General features: G+C 35.5%; 1 protein-coding gene across 2 annotated transcripts in view; it reads left to right on the top strand.

Moving 5' to 3' along the window:
- The window catches only part of GALNT18 (polypeptide N-acetylgalactosaminyltransferase 18), a 344,144-nt gene that overhangs the window by 228,477 nt on the left and 95,239 nt on the right, over positions 1-20,428 (top strand). The window lies entirely within an intron of this gene.

Below are 20,428 nucleotides of genomic sequence, written 5' to 3'. Positions count from 1 at the left end.
TTCTTTATGATTCATAGAAGAAGGGTTAAAGTCTACCCCTTATTTTCCTTGCAATAGCACCTTTCCAAAAAGATTCCCTTTGGACTGCCAATGGCATAAATTAAGGAAGACTGATTTTCCCCTTGTGTGAGAAATATAATAGCAAGGGTCATTCCAAGTGCAGTCCTAACTGGAAAATCTCTTTAACAGACTGTACAGTGCTTTGATTCAATTCAGAAAAAAATGCTTTGGAAGGTGTGGGAGCGCAAACACAGCACTTTCAAAATGAATCTGTAGCATTATGCACTGGTACTGTTTCACACCTTGTTGCTAAGAAATATATTTAGGATTTTCTGGAGTTAACATTGAGTAAATCTTCTGTTAAAAAGAAAAGGCCAAAATGTGTCTTGTACTATTTTTATTCAACTATATGGTAAATCTCCATTTTTCATTGTGTGGAAATCTTTGAGCCTACTTTGCTTTGGAACAAATGAAGTTTTCATTTATTAACCTGCTAAACTACTACTGTTTATTCAAATACTCTGCCAATACTCCTTGATTCAGAAGGAAATGCTTCACCTTGCTCAAAACCTTCTCTTTTAAAAATAGTTGGTCTTATTAGATGCCACTACAAACTAGAAAAAGCAGTGTAAAGAATCATTTTCTGTATGTTTATGTTTATTGTGATTTATTATTTATATCCACGAGAACCCTAATTTTGGTCCATGTTTATGTTATAGTTCATAGGAGAGAAACAGTTCACTTGGCATGGTAACAGTATTGGTTAAAAATTCCAAATTCTCTCTCTCTCTCTCTCTCTCTCTCTCTCTCTCTCTCTCTCTCTCACACACACACACACACACACACACACACACTGTAACTTACTTGGCCACCTATCTTATACAATACACTACATGGCAAAATCAATAAAACAGCAACATAAAAACATTTCATAATCAAGTTTTTAAGAAGCTGCATATGTTAAATACAAGTTCTTGAATTATCTTATTTTTAAAAAAGCTGCCTTGATATTCAGTATGAAATTGATGGTATGTTCATGTATCATTTCTTCACATTTATCTTGAGAAACGTACCCAGCACTAACTTATTCATGCAGGTTGACATGTGTCTGGCAAATTATCTTTGATTCTCACTAAACCCTAGAACACTTTTCTTCCAATTATAGTTGTGGAGTCTCCACTTAATCTTCTTTGAAGTCCTCTTAAAAGATAGTTTGAGGCAGCAAAGCCATAAAGATGCCATTGTATGAATGCCACTAAAATGACGAGAAGCAGTTTTAGGAGTGTGCAAATTCTAGCTTAATGAAGCATTTTTGGTCACTTTATTTAAATATTTCATCTGTCAGCTTTTCCTTGGGAGATTTGGTATAACAACATTTGAAAAGAAAAATGCCTCATCTGTTTTAAAAGATTTTTATATATATTACACTTTAATTCTCCAAGTTTATGCACTGTGTATCCAGAATCAACCTATGATAAGTCTAATTATATGTCTAAATAAAATATTTCTAGGGCTAACAAACTCATTGTAAAATTACTATGCTAAAGCTTAATCTTTTCTTCCCCTTACATCTTTTCCAGTCTCCAGTTGAACTCCTTTTAAATAGCTCAGAAGAAAGCAAACTGTATAATCCATGACTTTTGATCTTGGTTTCTATTCGCTGTGTTTTAACTAGATTTCTTAGAATTCCCAGTTAGCATGACATCTGTCTTTCATTTCTCATTTGCCAAAAGTAGATAAAAAGTGATTGAACTTGAAGTTGGTTAGCAGTAACAAGCTATCTTTAGGCCATAGTCTATAGCTGGCTACTTCACTATGAGCAGAGTTCCAGCTGTCAAGCAAAACTCATTTTTTTTCTTAGTTCAGAAGAACTTGGAAAATAATATTCTGGAATTACTAATGGATTTCTGCCTGGAAACCATGTATCTGCTTGGAAAAATAAATCACTATTACTTGTAATTGTCAGCTGAGACCATCTTGACAGAATTACTAAGTATTATCCATTTTCTCATGATTGCTTAATACCAGCTACTGCACAGGTCTGTTGCTATTTTGGCCCAGCACTTCACAAATTGTTGTTCAATGCTTCAAAATAGCATCTCACATTTGAGACCAACTTTCCAAGCAGTAACAGATTTGCACATGGTTGAAATAATTGGGAAAATAAAAAGGTAGGATGAAATAATATGTGGGGAACACTGTGCTTTATAAAGTTGAAAAAAATGTCAGATTCCTAAATCAAATTACAGCTTGAATCTGCAGATATGTAAAGATTTTCATATAGTAAAGCACATTGTTAGTCAGATTTACATTATAAAGAACTAGGACTTACTAAAGTGTCACAAGATTTTGTTGGAAATATACGTAGAAAATGGTAGGCAAAATTAAGATTTTAATAATAAATTTATTTATTTTCAAGTCATAAAATTCCAAATTTTGAAGAGACTAAAAGCTGTGGTAAAACAATCTGTACTAATCTGAACAAATTATTCAGTCTGGTCCCAGAAATATGAAAGTAATTTAAATGCAGTGGGAATGGGCTAGTTATATTTGAAGATTAAAAAAAGAGAGAGATAGGGTCAAGAATGAATAGATATGAAATCATTGTAGATTGTATACAAAAGTGTGTGATTAGTATAGAAGAAGTGTGTTGATAAAGATTATGGTTAATGAGAAAATACAGTTAACAAGGATTGTATTGAAAAAAAAAAGTAAACTGATAGCATAAGGTAGCATACTGCATTAAGGCTAAGAGAATTACAAATTCATGATAGACATTCCCCATCAAGACAGAGACACTAGAAGTAAAAGCAAGAGAGGCTGAGTGTTAGTCTCCATGTCCGTCCCATCCCATACTGTATTAGAATGACTGAAGAACCATCATGTGCCCTAACGAGTCTGGGGAACTGATATCTCAGATTATTCAAGTGAGACAAGACCTTGGCTTCAGGAAAAGTGAAGGAAAAACACTTTTTTTTAACTCTTGTAAATAATTACAGTACATTAAAGACTTGAGTTTTGTAATGAGACTTTGAGGCCTACGGCAATAGGACCCAAGATAATAGGTCATTAAAACTGTTGTTGCAGTGTTGCCCTAGACCAGTCTGCCTTCAAAGATTCCAGAGTCTGCCTTCAAAGCAGCACATGCATTGAAATCAAGTAATTAAATATAATGCACATCACAAAAGTGTTACATAGGCAGCTATCAGATTAGATGCTATGTTCCAGCGGAAGGAGATTTTCTAAATTTATAAAACTCCGGATTTATTTATTTTATTTTATTTTATTTTATTTTGTTTTCTTTCATTGAAGAGACATCCACTCCTGGAAAAAGGAATAAAGGCAAATGCCATTCCAAATCCAATTGACAATTCCTGTTAAGTTTGACAATCCCATTCCAAAATTTAGGATTTTGCTATCATCGCTAAAGAAATTAGCCTGTATAATTTGGGGAATTTGACAAAAAGTCCTTTTCTTTCACTTTCCCACAGTTAATATAGAACTGTACTGCACTGAACTTCTGAGATTACTTTTTCTTGGGAAGACATTTGTAAAACAAGCAGGATGTAATTTAAAATAATATGGACAATGGCTTTTCTTTATCTATAAGCCCTTTTCCTGGGTTTATAGATAAAGAAGAAAAGGTCCAATGAAATTCTAGGTTCTATAGTCATGTTAACAACTGAAATCAATTGTCTGAATTATGTACACCATATATAGCAATTCCTTTTACCACTATTACTTTCTCTCTTCTGTAGCTTTAACTGAGAGTACAAATATAGAAAAGGCTGGGTGGGGAATTTATTCAGTAGTTAATCTGATTTATCAAATGTCTTTTTTTTTTAATGGAATAGAATTGATCACTTCATCTGCTTTACTGGAAGGGAAGGTTTATAGAATCTAAGCAGATTTTTTTAAAAATTATTTTTATCGCACCTTTATTATTTTTATAAATCACTCAAGGCTGCAACCATACCTAATACTCCTCCTCCTCCTGTTTTTACCACCACAACAAAGTGTGAGGTGGGTTAGGCTGAGAGAGAATGACTGGCCCAGAGTCAGCTGGCTGGCTTTCATGCCTAAAACGGGACTAGAACTCACATATTCCTGGTTTTTAGTCTGGTACCTTAACCTTAACCTTAACCTTAACCTTAACCTTAACCTTAACCTAGACCATATAGCATGGCTGGCTCAGGAATTCTGGGAGTTGAAGTCCACGAGTCATAAAAGAGCCAAGGTTTCCTACACTTGACTCAGACCAAACTGACTCTCAAAATTATATAGGAACCTGGTTTTGTTTCCTTTTGAACCTATGTAGTGTTTCTCAGATGTTACCAAGGAGCAACCTCTTGCTTAACAGGAGCACATTGTGCCATTTATCTCCCATTTGCAGAGCCTTTCTTTTGAGTGGGCGAGAAGTGCATCTCAAGTGCTTTTGTGCACATATGAGCCTTTTTTGTTTATTTGTTTGTTTGTTAAATCAAGTCAAAATACCAAATATTTTTTTGTTCTCCAAATCAAGGCAAACTGTAAAAATAAAACAGTCTTTTAAAAAAAAACAAAAGCAAACACCTTCCAAGAGCTACCTTTGGGACCATAAATTATTATCAGGACAGTTTATTAAACTCCATTTAATGATTGTAAAGGAAGCACATTGAGGAGAAGACTTGACTTATAATAAATTGGATGCAAAGGGAAATCACTGGAAAGCTTTCCATTGAACAGAAAGTACTGCAGAATAATATTTCCATTTCATCAGAAAGTATCAATCTGAGTTTAATCAGATGCAGATTACAGCACATTTTCATCACATTTAAAACACTGTGGAGAAGCATACAGGAAAATTGCTCATAAAGACTTCAGGAAATTAAACACTCAGTGTTTAAAAATGTAGACAATTATTTAAATAAAATTTGGCAATTTTATATATTTTAGTTAAAGCTTGAATTAGAGCAGGTTTTGCTTATGAAAGCTCCCAGAAACTGGCCTTATAAATCACATCAAATTATAAACAATCAAAGCATAATCTGTGATTTATTGAATTCTCATAGCATTCTGAACCATAAATTCCAGTTCACAAATCACAACAGCAGAGTTCATTAAAGAATTGTTAAAAGAAAACCAAACTGCATTTTATGTTAGTGTGATCCCTCTTAGAAAATAACTTTTCTGCAGCTCCCAAAGATATTTTATAAAATGAGCATAGCAATATGTATTTTATTACTACAGCAGGAGAAAGTCTGTGCAGCTTGGGAGACATAGTTAGCAGGTATGCTTCCTACTAATCAGAGAAACCTGTGGAAAATATTTTCAGTGAGACTCTTTTCAGCAATAAGAATCTCTATCTTCATAGTACATAACTATGTTTGCAATGAGAGAGAAGAGAAAAACATCATAATGTTCTTCTCATTATAGCCAAAAAGGTTTTATAGAATAAAAACTGAACACAGTACAGATCAATATAACTTCTCGGTAAAAGCCAAAGGCAAGGAAGCTAATGGTGAATCTTTTCTGGTTGTATTCCTGTTGGCTAATAACAGACTTCAGGTCCCTGAACTGAGAAGGAATTCTAAAACCCTTTCACAAACTTAGTTTTATATAAAATAGAGTGGCACTTTACAGTCTTCACATTTCATTTTTGCAACCTTTTAAGGATAATTGCACAATACCACACAATTTTGACATGGAACTCACACATGAGAACTGTGGTTTAATTCTTAAAATAGACTTATTACCAAGACATTTTGTCTTGAACAAACTCTGCCTTACCCATGTGGCTGATGGTTCTGTATATGTTGTTGGTTTTAGCTTCCCCAGAATATCAAATAAATGCCCACCCTGAAGTAGGGGGACATTGCAGTTTGAACAATCAACCAATCAATCTTAAAACTGGCAAAGATGGTGAGGAAGGTAGTAAGGTACACATGGGGTGAAAGTACAACTTTCTTTTAGTCCATTAGCCACCTCCAGTATATACAGCTTATATATAGCTTCATAGTACTTTACAGCCCTCTCTTAAGTGGTTTACAGAGTCAGCATATTGCCCCCAACCATCTGGGTCCTCATTTTACCAACCTCAGAAAGATGGATGGCTGAGTCAACCTTGAACTGGTCATTTGGCAGAGTTAGCTTGCAATACTGCATTCTAATCACTGTGCCACCATGGCTCTTATGATGCATCCACCAGCAGGGTCCCAGGCCAATTGGCAGAACCAATTATATTGTAGAGTCATTTTATGATAGTAATAATAATAATGATAAAGTTGGAAAGGAACCTTGGAGGTCATCTAGTCCAACCCCCTGCTCAGGCAGGAAACCCTATACCATTTTGGACAAACGGCTGTCTAGTTTCTTCTTAAAAACTTCCAGTGTTGGAGCATTCACTGCTTCTGGAGGCAGGTTGTTCCACTGGTTAATTGTCAGGAAGTTTTTCCTTAGTTCTCGGTTGCTTCTCTCTTTGGTTAGTTTCCACCCGTTGCTTCTTGTCCTGCCTTCAGGCGCTTTGGAAAATAGCTTGACTCCCTCTTCTTTGTGGCAGCCCCTGAGATATTGGAACACAGCTATCATGTCCCCCCTCGTCCTTCTCTTTGTTAAACTAGACATACCCATTTCCAGCAACCGTTCCTTATATGTTTTAGCCTCCAGTCCCCTAATCATCTTTGTTGCTCTTCTCTGTACTCTTTCTAGAATCTCAACATCTTTTTTACATCGTGGTGACCAAAACTGGATGCAGTATTCCAAGTGTGGCCTTACCAAGGCATTGTAAAGTGATATTAATACTTCACGTGATCTTAATTCTATCCCTCTGTTAATGCAGCCTAGCACTGTGTTGGCTTTTTTGGCAGCTGCAACACTGCAGCTGGAAGGCAACACTAAAATTATAGGATATATATTTCAAATGATTTGACTTGTCAACATTTTTATCCTACTTTGAATTATGCCCATAATTCTGAAATGTTTGACTTTTAAAATTGTTTCTGCATACTATCAACTGTGTCTTTCAGGGTTAATGTGTAAAGATAATATTTTTTGAGTTCGTATTTTCTAATGCAAAGACAGGGGAAAAAAGGAAACATTTTTCAGCTGTCTTCCTTATAATTTGATACTGTTCTTGTAATTCTCTGGTTCATAGAGCAACAGTGTTCACATTCCATTCCAGATTGGACAAATGAACCAAATAGGTCACCAACAAAGATCAAACAATTTAATTAAATCACATTTTACAAATCGCAGAAATGTATATGTGTCATCATTAAGTGCAAGAGTTTTTTATTTGAACATTATCAGCATTGAGAATGTTTCAGAAGTTGCCTTCATCTAGGACAATTTGTTTAAAGTTTCATATTTGTTTGAATTTCTAAAGTGATCTTCTATTCCAGAGAGAGAAAATAAAACAAAAAGGGAAATGTGTAACTCCCATAAGAAAAAGAGCCTCAAAGTCTAGAAAGCAATCCGTTCTGCTGTGTGGCTTAACATTTCAGTGAAGTAAAGTACACTGAATTGGTGGCAAGGTGCATTAAGCAGCAAATTGCATCAGCCTAAAATTGAGCATAGTATTACTAAGAGGGCTGAGGACCTAAAGGAATAATTCTATGGCTGAAAACTTGTTGCCTATTCTGTAACAGAGACAGTCATGATTCTTTACTCCCTGTGGCAACAGTTTCATTTTATAGTTGCTGCTATTACAGGAAAGAGCAATCTCTTCCCTCATTTTCCTTAGATGTGTCATGTACCAATTTATTCAGATATTGTGTGTCTTCCATGGAAGAAATGGTAGACTGAAGACAGCTCTGTAAAAAGCACAAAGGACAACTCAGTGGAATGAAGAGCAGTGAGTAGCCTGGCTCTTCATAGCTTCTCTCCAGATAAGGAGAGGACTTGAGATAACCCATAAGTGCTCCAGACAGTCCCTCCTGATGAGGAGATTACAAAACAGAGGTCTTCAGTGGAATTAGAGCTCTGGGAAATGAGAGAATAGCCATCTCGCTAAAAAAAAAAAAAAAAAAAAGCCTGAGCCTTTAAAAAGACACTGGGTTCCTTCTCTAATCACTTTTGGAGCACTTACTTTTGGACTAAGGGTCCAAATAGATTTAAAATAAGATGTTGAAATTCATCATAAAGATCTGTTGCTATAGGAAAAGGTTTTTATTTTGAAGTCTTTTAAAAAAATAAGACTTTATAAATTGAACACTAAAGGGACTTAGAAGGAACTAAAGATTACAGCTGAAGAACACTCAGACCTGAGTTACTAATACAGAATAAAACAAAATATTTTAACATTGCACATACTGAATGGAGCCAGAAGATAATTTTAAGAATGTCTGCTTCTACAGATAGGCTGTGTTTAAAAGATGCTATAGAAGAGGAACAACTTTTATCTGAAATGTTTGAAACTGATTTGAAAGTAGATTTTAAAAAATGACACAAGAAGAATAACATACTAAATATGGGTTTTGTATATATGGATATACAAAAGAAACTGGCTGATGTCTTAATATTTAACAGAATATATAGACATATATTTTCCTATATCAGATTCACAAAAGAGACCTCTTAAAGCTTTGAAGAAGAAATCAAAATCTAATCCATTATTTGAAGGAACTAAAATCAAGATAGTTAGAAGTAAAAGGAAGGAAAATAAGATTGGCTTATTTGATCACACTTAAAACAAATACATTGTTATATCTGGTAACCCTTAATGGACTTTTGCTGGCATCAGAACTGAAATTAGGTTTTATTGATTCATGTATAGATAAGAGATAAGGTAAAAAGATTATTTGTTGAGAGAAGAGTAATAAGATACTATTAGTAATAAAAGTGCCTATAGTTGTGATAAAAGGGGAAGTTGCCATTTTATATATTTTCTATTTCTTTCTTATATTTTTATTTTTTCTTTCTTTCCTATTTTTTTCTTTTCTGCATCTTCTATTTTTTCTTTCCTTTTTTTAGTTGGTATTAGTTTTTATTGTTGCAAATTGTAATCTTTAATAAAACTACTATTTAAAAATGTGTACATATAAATGAGACATTATGACTTGGTTCTTTTGTTGCTAACACAATGTACCTCCCCCACCTCAGGCTTCAAATTATGTTTCTAAAGTAAGACTTTTAATACTTCATTTATATTCATGGAGGTGATGTCAAAATTCTTTGTTTATTTTCTGTCCAGAACGATGCTGAGTTTTATTCTGCACACAGATCGGAATGTAATTAGAAGTATTTCATAATTTATAACAAATACTCTATTAATCTATGAAATCACAGTATTTGTATGCATAAAGGTTATATTAAAACAGCATTGCATTTATGAGATATTGCTTTATTTATGTGCATAAGTAAAATATGAATGGAAGACTTGGTGTTCTCAGTGGGTTTCTAGATTGATATATGCCCCATGCAAGCAAAATTGAAGTGTGAAATTCATCATGTGCCTCTAGCAATTATTATGAAATTGGATGGTAATAAGTAGCTGAAACTCACTAATTACTTGATCCATTTTCACAGACACTTTCCTTATTTATCAAGGGAAGAAAGTAGTCAAAGAACATCAGAAAACTACGGAGAACTTCCCTAACTATCATCCCAATCTTGTATATTTTCAAAACAATGTGTACATATAGCATGATAGTAATTGCATTGTGTTTTAGATCCTAAAACAGGAGGATGAGACCTCTTAATCTTATATTAAATTGTAAAGATGTACCAGTCTTTTTTTTTTTTGTATTGTATTATCTTTATTGAAGGTTTTATAAATTTTACAAAAAGACAAAAACAATACAAAACAAAAAACAACATATACAAAAAAAAAACAAAAAACTAAACATTACATATATAAAAAAAAACCCCATCCCCCACCCCTCACAAACACCCTCCCTTCCCCCCCCCCTGAGCTTCCCAGAGCAGAATATAGGCTTAGTTAAAAATTAACAAATAAAGATAAAAATTAAATTAAAAAAATTATATTTATATATATAAAAAAAATATCTATATATAACATTCTCTATATATAAAAATAAAACTTATGAAAAAACTATGTGATATTTTTTTATACCCAGTCTAAATTGTATAAATTTTATCCATTTGTCCCAAACGGCAAGAAACTTCTCTTGCGATTGTTCTTTTAAAAAAGCCGAAATCTTTGCCATTTCCGCCAAATAGGACACTTTAAGAAACCATTCCTGCAGTGTAGGCAAAGATTCCTTCTTCCAGTATTGTCCAACTAACAGCCTCGCGGCTATAATCAAATTTAACATCAATACAACCTCCTTTGTATCACAATCTGTAACAATGCCCAACAAAAATAATTGCGGAGTAAATTTTACCCTCCTTCTAAAAATGCTCTGGATATTCCATCATATTTTGATCCAAAAAGATGTACCAGTCTTATAGTACCAATATTAACTAACAAATATGGGCTATACATTTTCATGGATTAATTTTCAGTCCATCAAATCCATAGATTACACACCCTGTAGCTTATTAAATGGACTATGATCTGCAAATCTTTTGTAATAATAAATGTGAAACTCTTTAAGGTGTCGCGAGGTCATTTATTATTTTTGCTGCAAAACATTAATGGGACTATCCTCTGGAAACTATTATAAAGTAGCAGTGATTAATCAGTATTCATCTGAGGAAATGACCATGTAACCAGTATGCATTCTAAAAGGTCAGATAGTACATCTACTACAATGTACTTAATTGTGTATGGTGTTCATTTGCAAGCAGTAATACAGAACTTTGTGCCCGTTCTCATTTTACTCTTTCTTTTAATTTATTTTGCATCCTTATTTTAACTATGTGAAGAGCAAGAGAAAATCTAACTGTTATGAACAGTAGATAAATATCTTGATTCTCATAATTTCTACAATTATGAAACAAAAAAGATATAAATCAAAACTGGCAAACTGGTTTGTTTAAAGAGTATTTGGGTTGGGTTACATATAAGTTATGCCTGTTGTATGTGCATGAGCCCTGCATCCATCTCCCTTACCATAAATGTCTTTGGCATGCGGTTTATTCATTCATCAATTGGATGTACTGTATATAATTATCCTTCTCAATTATGCAACTCTGAATGGCACACAATATAATCATAAAAACAAGAACAAAACAGCATTATTAAAGTGCCTAATACTATAATCCAATCTAACCATGGTTTCCTAGCAACCTGGCCCCAATGTCTGAGAGAAAAACCTGGTCTTGAAGGTTTTCCAAAAATTAACTTCTAAATTAAAATTAAAAATTAAATTCTAAATCTCAGGTGTGTAGGGCAGGTGTCATTATGAAGAGTGTTCCTGCCTTTTCTTTACAGGTGATAGGTTTCCCTAACCATCATTGCCTTTTTCTGATTCACTTCTAGAGTTACTAAATGAACTATGGAAGTTCTCTCAAGGTTTTGGCTTATATAAGGAAAAGTAAGGAATAAATGAAATCACAGTTAAGCAAGAAATAGATAAACAGTAGGAAGTGACATAGGAAAAAGAAAAAAAACAGTTTAACAAAATCATTCGATGCTTTATTATGCATTTGAGCAATCTATCCTTTTGAAAAATAAATTATAGATTATTAAGTAGTTTCATTGAACATTTTTTTATAATTAGTCAAAGTGATTCTTACTCTAAAAGCCAACCCCAAAATATTCCTGACATGATGCCAAACCCGAATGCAGTGTTAAATTTCAAGTAATCATTGGCTAGTTTTAAATGAATGATGAAAAGGATTTTAACTTTTCCTACAATTTTAACAAGAAACAGCAAATCCCCCCCAAAAAATAAATGTATTTGCCTAGGTAGTATTTAAAGAACTGGGCACAATCTTTTGAGTTACCAAATGCAAAAAAAAATCAGTACAATTTGCCTGGGGTCTTTTGGAGAATTTAATGTGTCTCAAAGTTGCAGTTCTTATTGATAATTCTTCACCCTCCAAATTGCAGACTTAATAGCAGATATGACTTGAATTGCCTGGTGCAGTTACTTCAATAATATAAGGACCCTTCCCTTGAAAAGAAGTGTGGTACTTCCTTTTTTTAGAGGTTTAGAGGGTTTTTTTAGAGCCAAAAGTTCAAAGCAAAGAGCTACCTTTTTCACATGGCAGGAAACGCTACAGCATGAGAGACTATCCAGAATAAGGGAGGCAGGGAATGGTGAAAGATAAAAAAAAAATCTTGTTTTCACGCAAGGAGTTTGTTTCCAGGAAGCCAGGTGACTTCAGAAGCACACATGCATCACATGTTCAGAAGCAAGCAGCTGAATACCAGGTATCCAAAGAAGGGTTAGACTGTTATCCTCTCCTGCTCAGAACAGAATCACTTCTAGACCTATGCGTTCTGGGATAGGAGAAAGAGGCACAAGAATTTGGACATTGATTTCATTATAAATAGAGTTTGCCTATGATACTTAACAACACTGGAATTCTTTTGAATAGGCTTCTTAGCTTTTCTACAATATTTATTTATTTATCAAATTGCTACATCGTCTATTTTACTTGAATGACTCTGGATAGTTTAAAAACCATAAAAACTTTAAAAAGCAGAATAAAAACAAGGTTAAAAAATTTTTTAAGGCTTAAAAAAGACAAGGGGACCACCCTCAAGCAACCAACCACTTCCAAGGTTGTGGAACAGTCTTTGAACCCTATGCCAGCTGGGATATACTTTAAATCTACTGATCAGAAATTCTCTCAGATTCGGGTTGATTTGATTTTCTGTCCAATCTGGAGGACAGACCTGAGGACTGTTTTGGTCACTCAAGTGACAGGACTCCAAGCAGTCTTTGAGAGGGAAGTCAGAAGTCTTACCTCCTTAAAATAAATTACTGGCAGAGGTCATGTGCACCTTTTTTTTGGGGGGGGTGAGGCAGAGCTTTGGCCTCTTCTCAAATGAGAAGACTGGCTGCCTTGTAGCCATCCAAGATTCTTCCAAAATATTTCCTCAGCTCCTGGATCCCAGGAAAGTCATACAGAACCAGCTGCATGTTTAGTGATTTAGACTTACCTGCAGATGGGATAAGAAATTGTTGAAGGGAAATATTATAATTATGATAAAACATTGCAATATAAAAAGCAATGACTAGACAGAGTGAAGGTGTGTTCAGGTGTTAAACAAAACCACATGCAACTCAAGATCCCAATCTTCCAGTCTTTCTCTGGATATTTATTTTATTAATTTTTATGGTGATTGACTTGCTACTGCATCTCTTGGAGCTGATATTGGATTAAAAACATGAAAATAGAAGTTAATCAAAATAAGTAATGAAAAACAAACGTATCTGAGAAAAACTGCAACCACTCTCCTTATAGAACAGGTGTCAACTTTGCAACGGACCTAGCTGAAGCCATTTTCCTCATTTCTGGTTGCTACAAGATAGGGGGAGGAGGGGAAATGGGAAGTGTTCTAATAAACTAAACAGTTTTCAGTCCCATAGGAACCAAGATCATTTCTATTTCCTCAGCAGGGGAGGATGATTCTAGTTTTGGAAAGCCCACCTGGATGTGTTATTGAGAAAGGTAGTTGATTGCGTAGCCAGTCTGGTGGGAAATGTAACTTTGTATAACTGTTGCTTTTGGGAGGGGATTTTAGTCTTGGTTTCACTTTTGACCGGGCCGATATTTTGTATCCAATAAACATGTTCTTAGAGGAAAACTCACGCCTTAGAGTTCTGTTTTAATTGGCCTCATCTATCGGAACTATGACAACAGCCTCATCTGATGCCCTAGGCCAATGTATGGCCTAGGCCAGTAAGGCCAAGGAAAGAGCTGAGTTTCCATTACTTCTAAAAGGGAGGAGGATATATGGATCTTACAAGCTTTTATCAAAAATCCTGAGTCCCAGCCAATAGTATTTCATGGAAAAGATCCAAAGCATCCCACCCCGCAGGAAGGGCAAGTATAGTCAGAGATAGGCAGTGCACAAACAATCTGGCTTTATGCAATGAAGGACAACGATAACTAGCACCTTAAATTGTACCAGGAAGCCTACTGGACTCCAGTAGTAGAATTACAAAGGCAAATTGTGGTATATCCATAATTGTGCCACTCTATTCTGAATATATTATAGCTTCTATATGGTCCTCAGTCAAGAGCAGCTCCAAGTGGAACATGTTTTGTTCTCTAAATGGGATGTAACCAAGGCTGACCGTGAGCATAGCCTCCCACTTTAGAGCGGACACACTTTGTATTTGTGCAAGTCCTCCTGGCCACTGAGCCAAGGGGACCCCCTGCCCAAAGTTTGCATAGCCATGCTGTCTGGCATAATGCTAATATATCAGAACTAATAAATGGAAAATACTCAGATTCTAAACTCACAGCTACTGAGTCTTACTAGAGTTAAACTGAAGGTTATTCTTTGTCATGGCCCAAGGATAGAGACTCAGAAATGTTGATGGATTGGGATATGTCAGGCATTTAGAAGCCCTCCGTTCACTCAGATGAGGTGCTGTGAGACTTTGTCTCTACCCCAACAACATAGGTACCAAGTAGCTCAAAGAATGATATCTCAGAAGTACAAAAGCAGCTCACCATTACAAAATTACAACAGATATCAGCAGAGAGGTGAAATCTTCCATGGCTGGTCAAGTTAGCTAGCTAGCTAATAATCATTCACAGATATTCATTAGTTTAAAAAAATGCCTGTTTATACAAAATATGGAAATAATCCAAATTTGTTGATTGTAAGAAGGAGGGGGAAAAGGGAAGGGAGGAGGAGATGAAGGTATAACAATTGCAAGGGAAATGCCTTTTGTAAAATACAGAAAAAAATGACATAAAAATCTTGAATATCTGAGTCAAAATGGTGTCGGGGCCTCAGAAATCTGTTTTCCATTGGAGCTTGAACAGATCTTTGATTTGTTACTAATTTTGGTGATTAGAAAAAAATGGAAATCAGGACATGAATTATTCATGCAATTTTGATTATAAATAAAAAGGAAAGGAGGGAATGGATAAGTTTATGACACTATACAGGGCCAGTTTGACACCTGATGAAGTAGTTCTGACATATATGACTCATATGATGTCTTTTCCTTTTTAAATATAGTGTAAAGTAGAAAGCATCCATTCACTTTTTCTTTCCCAAACTACCTTCAATATAAAGTTCCAGAGAAACATGACTATATAGCAGAACCCAGCACATCCATGATGAAATGCAAAAATATCTCTTACATGTGAACAGGACTTTACCTGTTTTACAGCATCCACCTAACTTTGGATATGTCCTAATCAGGTGTCTGTAATCAAAAGGAACAGAGATTTACATATTTTTTCGCCAGAACCGGAAAGGTTCCTGATGATTTGCCCATATAGGAAACTCTCTCCTGTTCATCCTGTGGGCCAATATTCTCAGCTTTGCACCCCATGGAATATTAGTAGTATCTCCTACTTAATGTTTGATTTATGGCACACTTGCCATGTCTAGTTGCCAATAAGTTACACAGCATCATCGGCAAATCCTCGTCTACATTTTGTCTTCTCAATTCTAATAATTATTATTTAATTGGAAATGGCTGAAAGTCTGCAGCTTGCCATCAAGCCCAGTCAATTGCTCAAGTCTTATTTATTATTATTCGGAGCGTGCACATTTTTATTAGCTGTCTGCTGTTCTTAAAAGTCTTGGCTCGATTGATGTTTATTAGTAAGTACAAGGAATGGTCAACTGTAATGATTGCACAAAAGAACTGCCCAAGATTGAACATCAGGGCTGCAGGAACAAGTTGACCCAAAGCACCCTAATAGGATCTGACTTGAGATATGGGAAACACCCAGCTTCTGGGGGAACATATTTAGAGCCTCTTCTCAGAAACTTCTCACCATGGGAAGTGGCAGTGATCAGCTCATTGTCAATCACTGCATTCCCTTATCCTTATCCTTAAGGATGGCTTTCAAAGGAATTAGACAGAAGAATGAAGCAAGGCTGCTGCAGATTTGCATTTACACAAATGAAGCTCTCAGCCTTGCAGTGCCTTTGTGTACAACTTCCAGATTTGTTTCAGAAGATCATTTAACATTCTAGAGTAGATTTGTTGATATACAGAGAATGCTATGAGAACAAGAGACTCAATTTTGCCTTGAAAAGGAAGCACAATACTTCATTCTATTTATAATCATATTAATTTAATTTAAAGAGGAATTTAAAACATGTTTTAACTTTTCTCCATATAAATCTAATATCCTGTTTCTTAGGTGGCTTGACCACTGCTTCCAGAAATACCAGAAGGTGAGCGTCAAAACTATCTATTTATTCAGTTTCTTTATTACTGTAGTTTCACCTTCTGATTGTTAAAATTAAGTGATCAAGCTAATAGGACAAGAGCTAAAATGGGAGTTTTAAAACATGGAAGTTCCAGAATGTCAGAGGAAATCCTCAAAATTAAATCCATATCCCCTATCTCAAAAGAGGAGCATCTCTTAGAAGATAATTGTCTTTCATCTTATTCAGTTATCATGAGATCTACTTTCAACCAGGGCTCAAAATAACATACTTTTGAAAGTAACTACCCAGAATTGTGAGTGTGTCTATAGCAGTGATGGTGAACCTTCTAGACACCGAGTGCTTAAAAACCGCCCCGCCCCCCCACCCCTGCTCTGCCCTGCCCCCCCTGCCCCCCTGCCCCACCCCCCTGATCACCCCACCCTGCCACGCCCACGCCCCACCCTCTGTCTGCAGGCCCACCTACCACCTCCATGGCCTGCTGCAGCAGATTGCCCAGGTGGCCCTGCAGTGCCATGGTGGCCACGTCCTCTGCCCGTGCCATGCAGCATCATCTGTGCATGACAAGGCGTGAGGTTGGAGTCTTGTCCCTGCTGCCCAGCTGCCATGTCTTTGGCTGCACTGCTCTGTGCAGGCTGCGCTTGAGGACGACTCTCCTTGGGGGGGCTGGTGGTGTGGAAGTGGCCATGGGGAAAGGCGGGGTTGGGGCGAACGGTTCTGCGTGCCGCCTCTGCACACATGGCATAAGTTCACCACCATTGGTTTATAGGATGAAGAAGAGTCATTGTGGTGAAAGCTTTAAAGTTTTGCAGAAAGGCTTGCAAAAAGATATACTGTACTTTCAATTGATTAGATGTAGTCGTCCCTTTTTTTAGCTTTTCTCCACAAACACATAGAAACAACACCTACAATTAAATAAATCTGCAAGGGAAAGTTTGGAAATGCATATTGTTTGCAGCGTGGAAAAGAGAATCACCACCACTTTCCCATTCCATCCATACATGCTCTTGGTCAATGTTCAAGACACTAGGGAGATATCACTCAGTCTGCAGTGATTCTATTATGGTGAGACAGAAGGAAACAAAGTGAGCAGGTGGACGGATTTTCCCATCTCTTCGTTTATGATAGGATATCTTAAAGGAATAATTCTGAGCTGAATACTTTCCAACGTGAACAAATTAGCATGGCTGAAATAGTGCAAGAAAATTATGCATTAATTCATCTCTCTCTGTCTCTTTCTGCATGTCTAGGCTAACAACAGCAAAGAACGTTAATTAATATGCTTTCATTTTAGTCATGCCTAAATAAACAGGAAATGAATTTAAGTCTCAAGAGCATTTTTTGAAAAAGCCACGGTGTGTTTTGCGTAGCTAGCATAGTTTTCCATAAAATGAACATTTCCAAAGGTTTATGCAAAAAATTATGTTTCACAATGCAGAAAGGCTCACTTGTGCCCTGAAGAATTTTACATCTTCTTTGAATGACATCCCCAAAGCCATTTTACACAGTTTCTCATGTTTAAAATAATCTTACAAACAGTAGCAGTCTGCACTTGGGAGAAAAGTCAAAATCTACCCTTAGATTTCACCATTTTGAGGATAATTAAGAATTATTGTTTTGCAGAACACGTCCATACAACCTTACAAATCTTTCCAATTTTGGGGGGGATACATATCAGCATTACATTCTGCTTTGAACATACACACATTAAATTCTACATTTATGTATAATCATGCACACACACACACACACACACACACAACATAGTAATCAAATTTGATTGAAGAATATATCTGCTATTTGACTGTAAAATACCTATAATTCTGCTTATACACAGTTTTTATGTACTGATGTCATGAGCATGTTCCAACAGATTTGGAAAGCAGCAACTTGGGAAGGATTCCTGGAGATAAATAAAGCAGGTGAGGGTTCTGGGAGTAAGAAGTTCTGATGGAGGAGACTTCAGTTTTATTGGTCCATACCTCGATTGTGGCTCAACTAAATTATTGCAATAGCCTCATGGCTGACATCGCTGATTTCTAATTTTGCCCTGGTTCTGAATATGAAACAGTGTAATTTGGACTGATCTGGACCTTCCACACAATCATCAATTATTGATAAATCACAGAACTACGGTGTTTGTGTACAAAGGCCTTCTATATCAAAGCAAAGTATAAGCCTGACCTTATTTTATCTATAGTCCATTTTGCTCTTTACCTTCCTCTGATCAGGACTTCTTTCTGGGTTCCACCCCCCCAGGTCATGGTTTCAGGTTTCCAAGCTTTTAAAGACATGGAATTACTCCTTTCTTCCCTTCATCTCTGTGCAGGTTTGATTTAAATTTTTAAAAACAGTATAAACTTCTTTTTTATTATTAGTGGAATACTTAAGATTTGGTTCATACCTAGAGGAATTAAGTGAGGAATTTTTTACAGCATCATGATAGTCAACAAAGTATGAACCCTAACCCAAAAAATCAGTCCATTGAATAGCATCATAAAGTATCACCTGGAAAAAAAAATCAAAATCCAGAGGCCAGCACAAAAACTCATGTTTTTTTGGAATACAGATTGTTATTTACATGAGTGTCATTGAATCCAACATCATTCAGAATACTTCACTGTAGCACTCATAACTTTGAAATAATTCAAATTAGTCCAGAAGGAAAAAGAAATTTTGTGGCAACTTTATAATGTTAGCTTTCATACCTCATGAACTACCAAATGGGCAATTGTGAAGTTGGATTTCACAATCTTATTTCATTTACCATATAGTCCAGATTTAGCACCATGAGACTTTCACTTTTGCCAAAAATTACATTTGTGGAAATCTGTTTGACTCAAACAAAGTGGAAATGAATACCAGGACATGGTTGAAGAGACCAAGTGTGGAGTACTTTTGTGATGGCTTTAAGAAACTTGTCTATCATTGGCAAAAGTGTGTAGCAAATGGTAGTGATTATGCAAGGAACAAAAGAACTAATTTTCAAGGATTGTTTTTTGCTTCATTTATTAAAATATCCATATTTATAGTAAAATGATAAAGCTGGAGGCATTACTTTTCAATCAGAATCCCCCAGCAAATTGTAGTTTCTCTGAGAAAAAAAAATAAAGACAAATGTAACCACACAAAATCAAACATAATATTTGTAATTAGGTTAAATAATACTAGAAAATTGCAAAGCCACACAGCCCTAAGGCTATTGTCAATATTGAGACTGAGGCATCTTATATGGTAGTCTGTATGTGATATCTCTACAATAAGTCAAGAGGATGAATTCATCTTTAAAATGATCAATTGTGACCTCATCTATCATGTATGTTATCAGCAGGAACTCTCAAATCCCAGACTAGTGATAACTAGTAGATTAATACATCCAGACACAAAATAAATTGCATTTTGAAACTGAATTCAGGAAGCAGGAAATGTTTCTCTGTGTGTCCTTGAATGCTAGCAAGTAATGATTCTCCTTTAATCATGACTGAAAAAACAAAAACTCAAACATACAGTAGATAGATTGGGGTTTCTGATTACTTACTGCCAACTGTTTTTCAATTTCTGGCTGATCTGTGCATCTAAGCCTTGGGTACCTAGTTATTTGCTTTGCAATATATAAATGAAATACATTCAAATGCAATCCATGGAAAAATGGCTTCATTTGTTCTATAAAAACTATTACTATACTTTTTTTTCCAGTACCTTCCATTAATAATAATGAAAATCACTATATGTTCGATACATTAATAACTATTATTAAAAAGCAATTTCTGCAAAAGTAAGATAATTTACTGTGTATCTTTATAAAACTGGTTCAATATTGCCATAGAGATTTTCTAAATTAAGCTTTTACATTATAACCCTTAAAACTGTTAAAGTAGAGAGTAGAGAGTTTGGCCTCAAAGCTATTTATTTCCATTTTGTTTCTAGAAGCAACCTAGAACTAAGGAAAAATGTCCTGACAGTTAGAACAATTAACCAGTGGAACAACCTGCCTCCAGAAGCGGTGAATGCTCCAACACTGGAAGTTTTTAAGAAGAGACTGGACAGCCATTTATCCGAAATGGTATAGGGTTTCCTGCCTGAGCAGGGGGTTGGACTAGATGAGCTCCAAGGTCCCTTCCAACTTTATTAGTAGTAGTAGTAGTAGTAGTAGTAGTAGTTGTAGTAGTAGTAGTAGTAGTACAGCAGCAGCAGTATTGTTCAAGTACATTTAACAAGATTTTG

The sequence above is a fragment of the Crotalus tigris genome, unplaced genomic scaffold (assembly GCF_016545835.1).
Source record: "Crotalus tigris isolate CLP2741 ecotype Arizona unplaced genomic scaffold, ASM1654583v1 scf7180000017744.3724543626:3957646, whole genome shotgun sequence".
NCBI classification, from domain to species: Eukaryota; Metazoa; Chordata; class Lepidosauria; order Squamata; family Viperidae; genus Crotalus; species Crotalus tigris.
This window is presented reverse-complemented; position numbering and strand designations above follow the sequence as displayed.